This window comes from Triticum urartu, chromosome 5 (genome assembly GCF_003073215.2).
Source record: "Triticum urartu cultivar G1812 chromosome 5, Tu2.1, whole genome shotgun sequence".
Taxonomy (NCBI): Eukaryota; Viridiplantae; Streptophyta; class Magnoliopsida; order Poales; family Poaceae; genus Triticum; species Triticum urartu.
Genome location: NC_053026.1, coordinates 32,051,213 through 32,059,731, shown reverse-complemented (window position 1 = coordinate 32,059,731; position 8,519 = coordinate 32,051,213).

Below are 8,519 nucleotides of genomic sequence, written 5' to 3'. Positions count from 1 at the left end.
TATGTGGAAAACATCATACATCCCATCTGCCATTATTTCTAATAATTTACAGCCCATTTGCTAATTATTAAGGTTTTTTTGGAGCCCATATTCTTTTTGTTAGCATTACAGCCCATATTGTGGCCACGGTTAAAAAATTATACGAAATTTTGCATATTTTGGTGCGGTCCGAACTGTTTTTAATCCCGAAATTTAAACTCACATTCAAACTGATTTTAAAAATAAATGTATATCAATATAAAATCCAACAAATTCTCCACGCATAAAAAATAATGTAATTTCAAATCTCGGAATGAAAAAAAGATATTTTAAACTAATTTCTGGTTTGATGTGTTTTAAAAATGTACAGCCCATTTCTCATTACTGATGGGCCATTTTCTTGGCCAGCCAAATGAAAGCTCTCCTCGTCTTGAAAGATTTGCAGCCCAACAGGCCTGACAAAGCGACCTACTTGGCAAATCACAAAAAAAAACTAGGCTATGGCCATGGACCCAGCTGTCAGCCTCTCCACGTACAGTACTCTTCCGATGGAATGTCGTTGACCACATTAACCATGCCGCGCCGAGACCACCAAGGCGGTGGATGACGGCGAGGCCTAGGAAGGGGACGACTCGGAGCCGGGGAAGACGCGGCAGTGGATGCCCATGCGGAGAGGAGTACGAGGGTTCACTGGTTCGGTTGCAGTGTGAGGCTGCCGTCGCCGCAGGGCCTGGCTAGCAGTGGGAGTAGTAGGGGGCGATGAGGCCTCATCGGCAGCACAACCAGCCACTAGAGGCAGGAGCAGGCGGTCTCCCCGACGTTGGTTTGGGCGGCTGGTGCAAGAAGAACATCAATTGAAGAAGTAGCATGACCGTTCGATTCAAATCCAACAGTTACTGCTGCTAGAATTGTTTGTTGACTAAAAGTTGACAAGCCCTGCGTACGCGTCAACTTAGTAGGCCCACAGGTCAGCCTCCCAACCGGTGCGCCCCAGATGTCAGTGGGAGGAATAATTTTTTCACGTAATAAGGAGGCAGTTGATTGCGTGCGGCCAGGTCTGCGGAGGGAGTATGGTGGGCCGGGGAAGCCTGCGCGGCATCACAGCGGGCCACAAGAGGAGGGAGCAGGCAGTCCCGCCGGCGCTAGTTTAGGTAGCTGGAGTAGGAAGATCAGAGATTGAAGAAGCACGTTGGCCGTTGGATGGACATCCAACAGTAACTGCTGCTAGAATCGTGTGTTCACTGACAAAGCCTTGCGTAAATAAGCCAGCCTCGAAATCTGTGGCATGTACAACCCATTTGCTATTATTTTTATATTTTTTACTCATTTTCTAATTCATATGGAATTTATTGCAGCCCGTTTTCCATTTTTAGAATTGCTGGCCATTTTCTGGTCAGTACCAGGGTCAAAAAATTAACTAAATATGTGGAAAATTTTGAAAATTCGCAAATTTTTGCTGGGGAACGAAATATTCTTAATCCAAAAATTAATAGCCATACTAAAACAAATTTAAAAATAAATTAGTACTATGTCATGTTAAATCCAATGAAATACGTATAAGATATCAGTGAAGAACAAAAACAAAAAAGAAACTTATATCCCATTTGCTATAATTTTTTTGGAATTTTCAACCCCTTTTGATATTACTTTTAACAGACATTGACCATACTGTTAAGCCAGGCCAGAATGCATCCCTCCTCGTCTTGCAAGATTTGCAGCCCAGTAATTCGGAGAAAAAAATAGGCCTAGCTTGGGTATTCTTCAAAAAGAAATATTGGGCTACCTATTTTCCCAAAGAACTGGTGCATGAGCATTTAGCTTTATTTATTTACTTACTTATTTATGTTTAGGGGACCATGAGCATGTACCTGGGCCGGATTCATGTGAGAGCCTCCCTTCCAGTTAATTATGGGCTTCTCTATTGGGCCCTCATCAGTGAGCTTCATGTTATCAAAAAGTGGAAAATGTGTTCCGAGTTTCAAAAAAAATGTGTTCCGTACAATAAATAGTATGCGCTACGTACGGTACGGGGCACTAAAGGATCGAACCATGCAACGACTTCCAAAACATTGTGTTTGTCGTTCTAACAACACATTTATTCAACCAACAGACGAAATATACTACTGATTGTACATTGAAAACAGCAGCAACAACCAGGGCTGGGGGTGCAACAGAAGCAGTAAGCAGGCCAGAAGAGTGAAGACGCAGCTCTCTCTTCCAAACCAAACATCATCCATCATTACAAAAGGGCTACCAAAAAGAACAAGTGTATGCATCAAACTAAATAAAGATCCTACCACACCAAGTGTACGCATCTAACTAACTAGCTTAGTTAGACGTTACTATTTTTTCGAAATGGAGGCAAAAGAATTGCCTCGTCGATTAATTAAGAAGAAGAGAATTGCCTGGTTAATCTATGGAAAACCGGGCTAAAACCGAAGACGTTACTATTTATTAAGCTGAAGTGGAGTCGTAGATGGAGAGGAGTGGGAAACTTCACTGGTTCAGGTGCGCGGCAGCACAGCTGCGGTGCCGCCCACAGGAGACAGGAGCAAGAACAGAGGTTGAAGAAGGAGCACGGCTGTTGGATTAACATCCAACGGTCCAGCTGCTAGAATCATTTGTTGATTAAGTTGACAAAGCCGTGCGTACATGTCCGCTTAGTAGGCCCACAAGTCAGTCACCAAATCTGACGGGTCCCAGCTGTCAATGGGATGAATAATTTTTTCGCAAAACAAGGAGGCACTTCCTTCCGTGCAAAGATACAGCCAGTGGGTCCTAGCTGTTAGGTGGAGGAAACATTTTTTTCTAGCTTAATAAGGAGGAACTTTCCTTGTGCGCGACTATGGACCTCGTGGGTCCCAACCGTCAGGCTCTCCACGTAAAGTCCTCTTCCGATGACTCTCGTTTGTTGACCATAGCACACCGAACGCAGCGATGCGGTGGACGACGACGAGGCCCCGGACGGGAATGACTCAGAGATGGGAAAACGCAGCAGTGGAGTCGCAGATTGAGAGGAGGAGAAGGGTTATAACTGGTTCTGTTGCGGCGTGGGGCTGTAGTCTGTGGAGAATAACAGGAGGTGTCGAGGGGTGGAGGGATAGCCTGGCCGGCGGTGGGGTAGCGCTTCGCAGCGATGCGTGCTAAGCAGAGCCGCTAGCCGCCGGAGGCCAGACCAGGCGGTCCCGGCAACGCTAGAGGAAGAAGACGAGAGATTGAAGGTGCATGCCGGCCGTTGGATATAAATCCAATGGCTATGGATGACACAATCATTTGTTTACCAAGTTGACAATGCCCTGCGTAGGCTTCGACCTATTGGCCCACATGTCAGCCTGAAAAAATGTGGCATATATTTAACCCATGTTTTCTAGAATGTACAGTCCATTTGCTGGGTTCGGTCAACAAATAATTTCGCGTCAATCAGGCCCATTTATATTTTCTAAGAAATCGCAGCCCATTTGCACTTCCTTGAAATACACGTATTAGGTGGGCTCGTTATATATACTCCCTCCGTCCGGAAATACTTTTTATCAAAATGGATAAAAGGGATGTATCTAGATGTATTTTAGTTTTAGATACATCCCTTTTTGTCCATTTTGATGACCAGTATTTTTGGACGGAGGGAGTATAATGTTATGTTAGAAGGAGCAATTAATATCAAAGAATAAACCGGAGAGGCACATTATATATATATATAATTAAGAAATTAGCGAGTTATTGCTCAAAATGAAAATGAGCGCGTTATTATTAAATTGGTCCTTAAAATCTTCGCAAGCTTTTCTATGCAATCACCAGGATTTTCCTTGCCTGTGAGTCAAAAACAACCAGGATTTTCCTTGCCAACTTCCGTTAAACATTTAGTTTTATAAGTTGGGATGTTTTTATAATGTATATATAAGTCTCTATAAAATATACGATAATAGTAATAATATAAATATATATAATATGGTTAGAAGGGAAAACATAAATTGGATACAACATTACTTTTATAAGAGACCTGCGTTTTATACCCCACAGTAGGCATACTAACAAGTTCACACACAAATACAACAGAAAAGGTAAACATTCATATCAAACTCAGGTTCACAGGACATGTTCATATCCATAGCCAACATTCACAATCAACAACTCAAAAGATTCATATATACACAAGCTCAGCATATCTATGCATCCAAATGATTGATCGATCACACGACAATATTCATACATAATTTACAAAAAGATTCAGATATACACATGTTCAGTATGTTTATGCATCCAAATGATTGAGATCACAGCCAATATGATCCATGGACGAACTTTATTTACCTAGGGTACAGACTGGTAAATGGTGTTCAATCGGAGGTACTTCTTGCTAAAATTAGTTCTTGTACGAGTAAACTTTCGAGTACATAAGAGGCAGCACAGACAATCTGAACTTTGCTTGTAGGTTTATCCTCAAATAGTGGCCTCGTGCCGAGGGAGGTTTGAGCAACTTGGCCACTACTTTCATCCAACCAGTTTACTGGGTCATCTTGGTCCTGTATCTCGGCAAAATTCTACATTGAAGACGAGAAAGGAGGCGGTTGAGAAAATGAACCACCCAAATTTTTTGTGCAGTTCAACTGAAATGGAGCATCCTTGGCATGCAGACTGATTAAGTGCCAGATGAATATACACCTCAACCAACTTGTCTGGAATCTTTAGACTCCATGCCATATAGTTTGCTACCATATGTGCCGATAACCAAAAGGCACAAATTGGGACCAAAGACTGGACTGCGTCTTCTGGGCTATGAACCAAGCAATATTTTTGGCGTTCACTCTCCTAACACTTGGAGTTTGACAATTGGTTGACGCCGGTTGATACTCGAATGAATATAGGCACTTCTTGTCAACATCGATGCTTGCCTGAGTGAACTTTGGAGTACATAGCAGCAGCATAAGTACCTGTCCATCTGATCATTTTGAGCAGTTCTACTGAAATCACCCGATGTAATGATTTGCCTGCGAGTTCAGGCTCCAAATTACTCCTTTATGAAATAGGGAAACAGTAGCGCAATACCAAATTACCAATACATATGACAGGCACAATAATGAGGATAAAGACCAGTACCAACCTGTGTGAGGTAGCATATCAATTACTATTTCCTTTGACTGGAAGCCGAGATAAGCCAAGCGACTGACAGCAAAGGAAGAAAGCATGCGGAGTTTAGCGACTGGCAGGAAAGGATGGGAGCTGTCGAGGCAATGAAGCACCCAAAGTTTTTGTGCAGTTCCACCAAAATCGAGCATCCCTGTTGGCACATATATTGAGAGAGTGAGATTACTGTAATAGTGGGACTAGTTTATGAAACATACACTAACAAATAGAAGCACCCTCATTATCTTAATGGGTAAAGTTAGAAACATAGTAGTCTTGCTTAAAGAGAGGTATTAGTTTATTTAATCACTGCCAATTAGCTCAACTCAACACTCAAAGCATTGCCATTTATCATAGGTTGCAAAACTTTAACGTGCAAAGATAAAGGAGTTTCTCATGAAAGTAGCACGATACAAATAGAGATGACAACAAACTGATATGGATGAAGGCCTTAGGCCCGTACCAACCTGAGAAAAAAAGCTTATTCATGTAGTCCCATAAGAGATGATAAAGCACTCACTGGAATCACACAATAGTATATATTTTTGTGCACCTCAAATGTATGGTTGAAATCACTCTTGTTTACCAATGCTGAGATTATATCGAAAGATTATCAAGAACTTCCAGCAGAGTTAAAGCACTGGCTGGGATACAGTTCATTGTATTGTCTTGTGTAGTTCCATTTAATGTATGATTGGCACAACATGATCCCTGTTTGCACAAGTAGGAACAAGGTGAAACCTTCATTAGCTTAGTGAGAAAGGATAGGAAGACATTAGCATATTACTCAACCAGTAGCATCAAATTCATGATGGACAATACGCAAAACATTGCCTCATTGAACCAATGGCAATAAATTGACATGCAAAACAATAGCAATATTATGTCATGACACTAATACTATTCCCTCCCTGCTCCACCACATGATTTACCTCCATAGACAAACATACACACGTACATGATTCAGCATAGGGTCCTACTAAAGATTTGTTTAACTCCAATAGGAAAATTAGGCAGTAATAAATTAGTGGTACTTAAGTACTCCTAATTAATTAAGTGCGACAGCAGAAGTGGAAGGGATCCCTGGAGGATCGTCTCACATGAAAGGTAGTCGTCGCCGGAGCCCTTGAATGGCCTCGACTGAGGCCTCTGGCTTCAGCAAGATCGCCTTGGCACTGTTTATTCTTCCTCTTCTTCCTCTTCATGCTTTGTTTCTCTTTCTCCTCACCAGTTGGTGAAACCAAGTACATGATTGGCCTTCTAATTCAGAATTGGTTTTGTCAGTGAGGGAGTACAAGTGTACTAGTAAAAAAACAACATTATTTTCTCATGGTAGTCGGAAAATAGAGATGAACACATGCATTAAATATCATTCTTACCTAAAGGAAGGTTATGGCGCCAATATAGATGATGAGGATTGGAACACAGATCTCCCTTTGTGCAGTTCCACCAAAATGAACCAAATGTTCCATTCTGACATTCCAGTTAAATAGCACAAAAGTCACTTCTTTTAAGAAGAGTTTTGTGCAGTGCACCAAAATGTCACAACAGCAACCAGGTGAATTGGATATCCCTGTTTGCACAAAAAGGCACAGAGGAAACAGTCAGAGTCTCAAACAATTACAGGCAAAAACATTTGGCTAAACTTGTCATGGCTTATAACAGTGGGTGCAACAGCAGTCCAGCACCATGTACGTAAACAGGGGCATAAAGTGCTGATTCATAGTTTGTTGCCCCGAGAAACAAACATACAAGAAACATATCTGGGTTGGTCCCATTTTTGTTCACTCTAGCCACCTACTCCTATCCGTGGATAGCAAAACTAGTCCTGGTCATACCACTGTGTATAGCGTTACCCCTATATTTCCCTTTTCGACCAAGAGACCGGTTGGATGACCAGTCTGTACTACTTTCACCCCATTTCCTTTCTGTTTGTACCAAGTCTGATGTACATACTAAATTCCCCCACCCCCACTTTATTTCTTGTTTGAACCAAGTACTCCCTCTGTCCGGAATTACTTTTCATCAAAATGGATGTGCCTAGAACTAAAATACATCTAGATAGATCCATTTCAATGACAAGTATTTTCGGACGGAGGGAGTACAAGATTCGACTCCATGAAGTAGCTTTACCTCTAACAATAGAAGAAAACAAAATATGTGACGTTGGACCATCCGATCGAGAGGGGCTGAGAGGTAGAAAATGATGCACATGCAGCGGTGTAGCGAGCTGGGGAAGTAGAGCTAAGGCGGTTTCGAACGAAGATATACTTGAAGGTCGTCCGGATGTGGATAGGTGGGCGGCGGGAGGCCGGATCCGCCCACAGGCAACAACGAAGGGATCGGAGGACCTCCCGCGCTGGCGCTCGGCCAGAGATAACAGTGCGGCTGGCAGTGGGTCTCCTCCCTCGCTGTCGACGACGGCCTAAATGCTGCCCCTCCTCCCCTTCACCGGCGGAGGGGGATACGTCCGGATCTGTAACCAGTGCTGAGGATAGAAAGCTAGTGTTTTTTGAAGGGAGAAAGACAGTGTTACTACCCCTATCATGTTTTAATCTGGAGAGGATGAGAGTGTGTGAATAGAGCAAACCTAGCAAGCAAGCGTGGAGGCTCCGGCCTATATATACGTAGTGAGAAACCCTAGCAAGCAACCCTAGCAAGCAAGCAACCCCTATCTTCGTCAACTCATACAAGACCGAGAAATTTGATTACTACAACGCCTTCTCCCTCGCGGACTGAGCTCCGGTGCCTTAACTGCACCTGCCTTTGGCTGCATGACAGGAGGGCCAACCACCTGTTGGGCCCACCTGTCATAGATGCAAAGGCAGGAGCAATAAGTTGAAGCTTTCGCTATCCCTCCCGCACGAGGTGGACGAACATGCAGCAATGGATTCGATACTGTAGAAGTAGAAGTAACATCATTATTGTTCGTCTTCTCGAAGAGGCGAAGAGCCAAGAACAACCCGAACGTGGCAGTTGCGAACGCTCGCGTGGTGCGGTTCCTTGGAGTACTAGCCAGGCTCTTGCATGAGACAAAATTGCTATTGTTTAACAATTAAACTCCATTATCCATTGGTTGATACTCATTCTGCATAGGTCCACGCGCTTAGCACCGTTTCCTCCTGGGGTCACCAATGTTTATTTGCTAATTAATAGCATTGCATGCAATGAACTAGCCATTGCAAGTCATTAAAAGCATGCACACCTCTCATCTCGTATTGGTTGATATGTCAAGAAACAAGAAACAAGGTAGAAGTTAATGCACCGCGCCTAAGTGTTTTGGGACTATTTGGTTTTTGTAAGATGACTTACACACCTAGATGGAGGGAGTAGTATAGCCCTGTAAACCGGAAAGGAGTATTTGCCTTTCTAGATATTTCAACAAGTGACTAGACTACACCGTGTGCAGTACTCCCTCC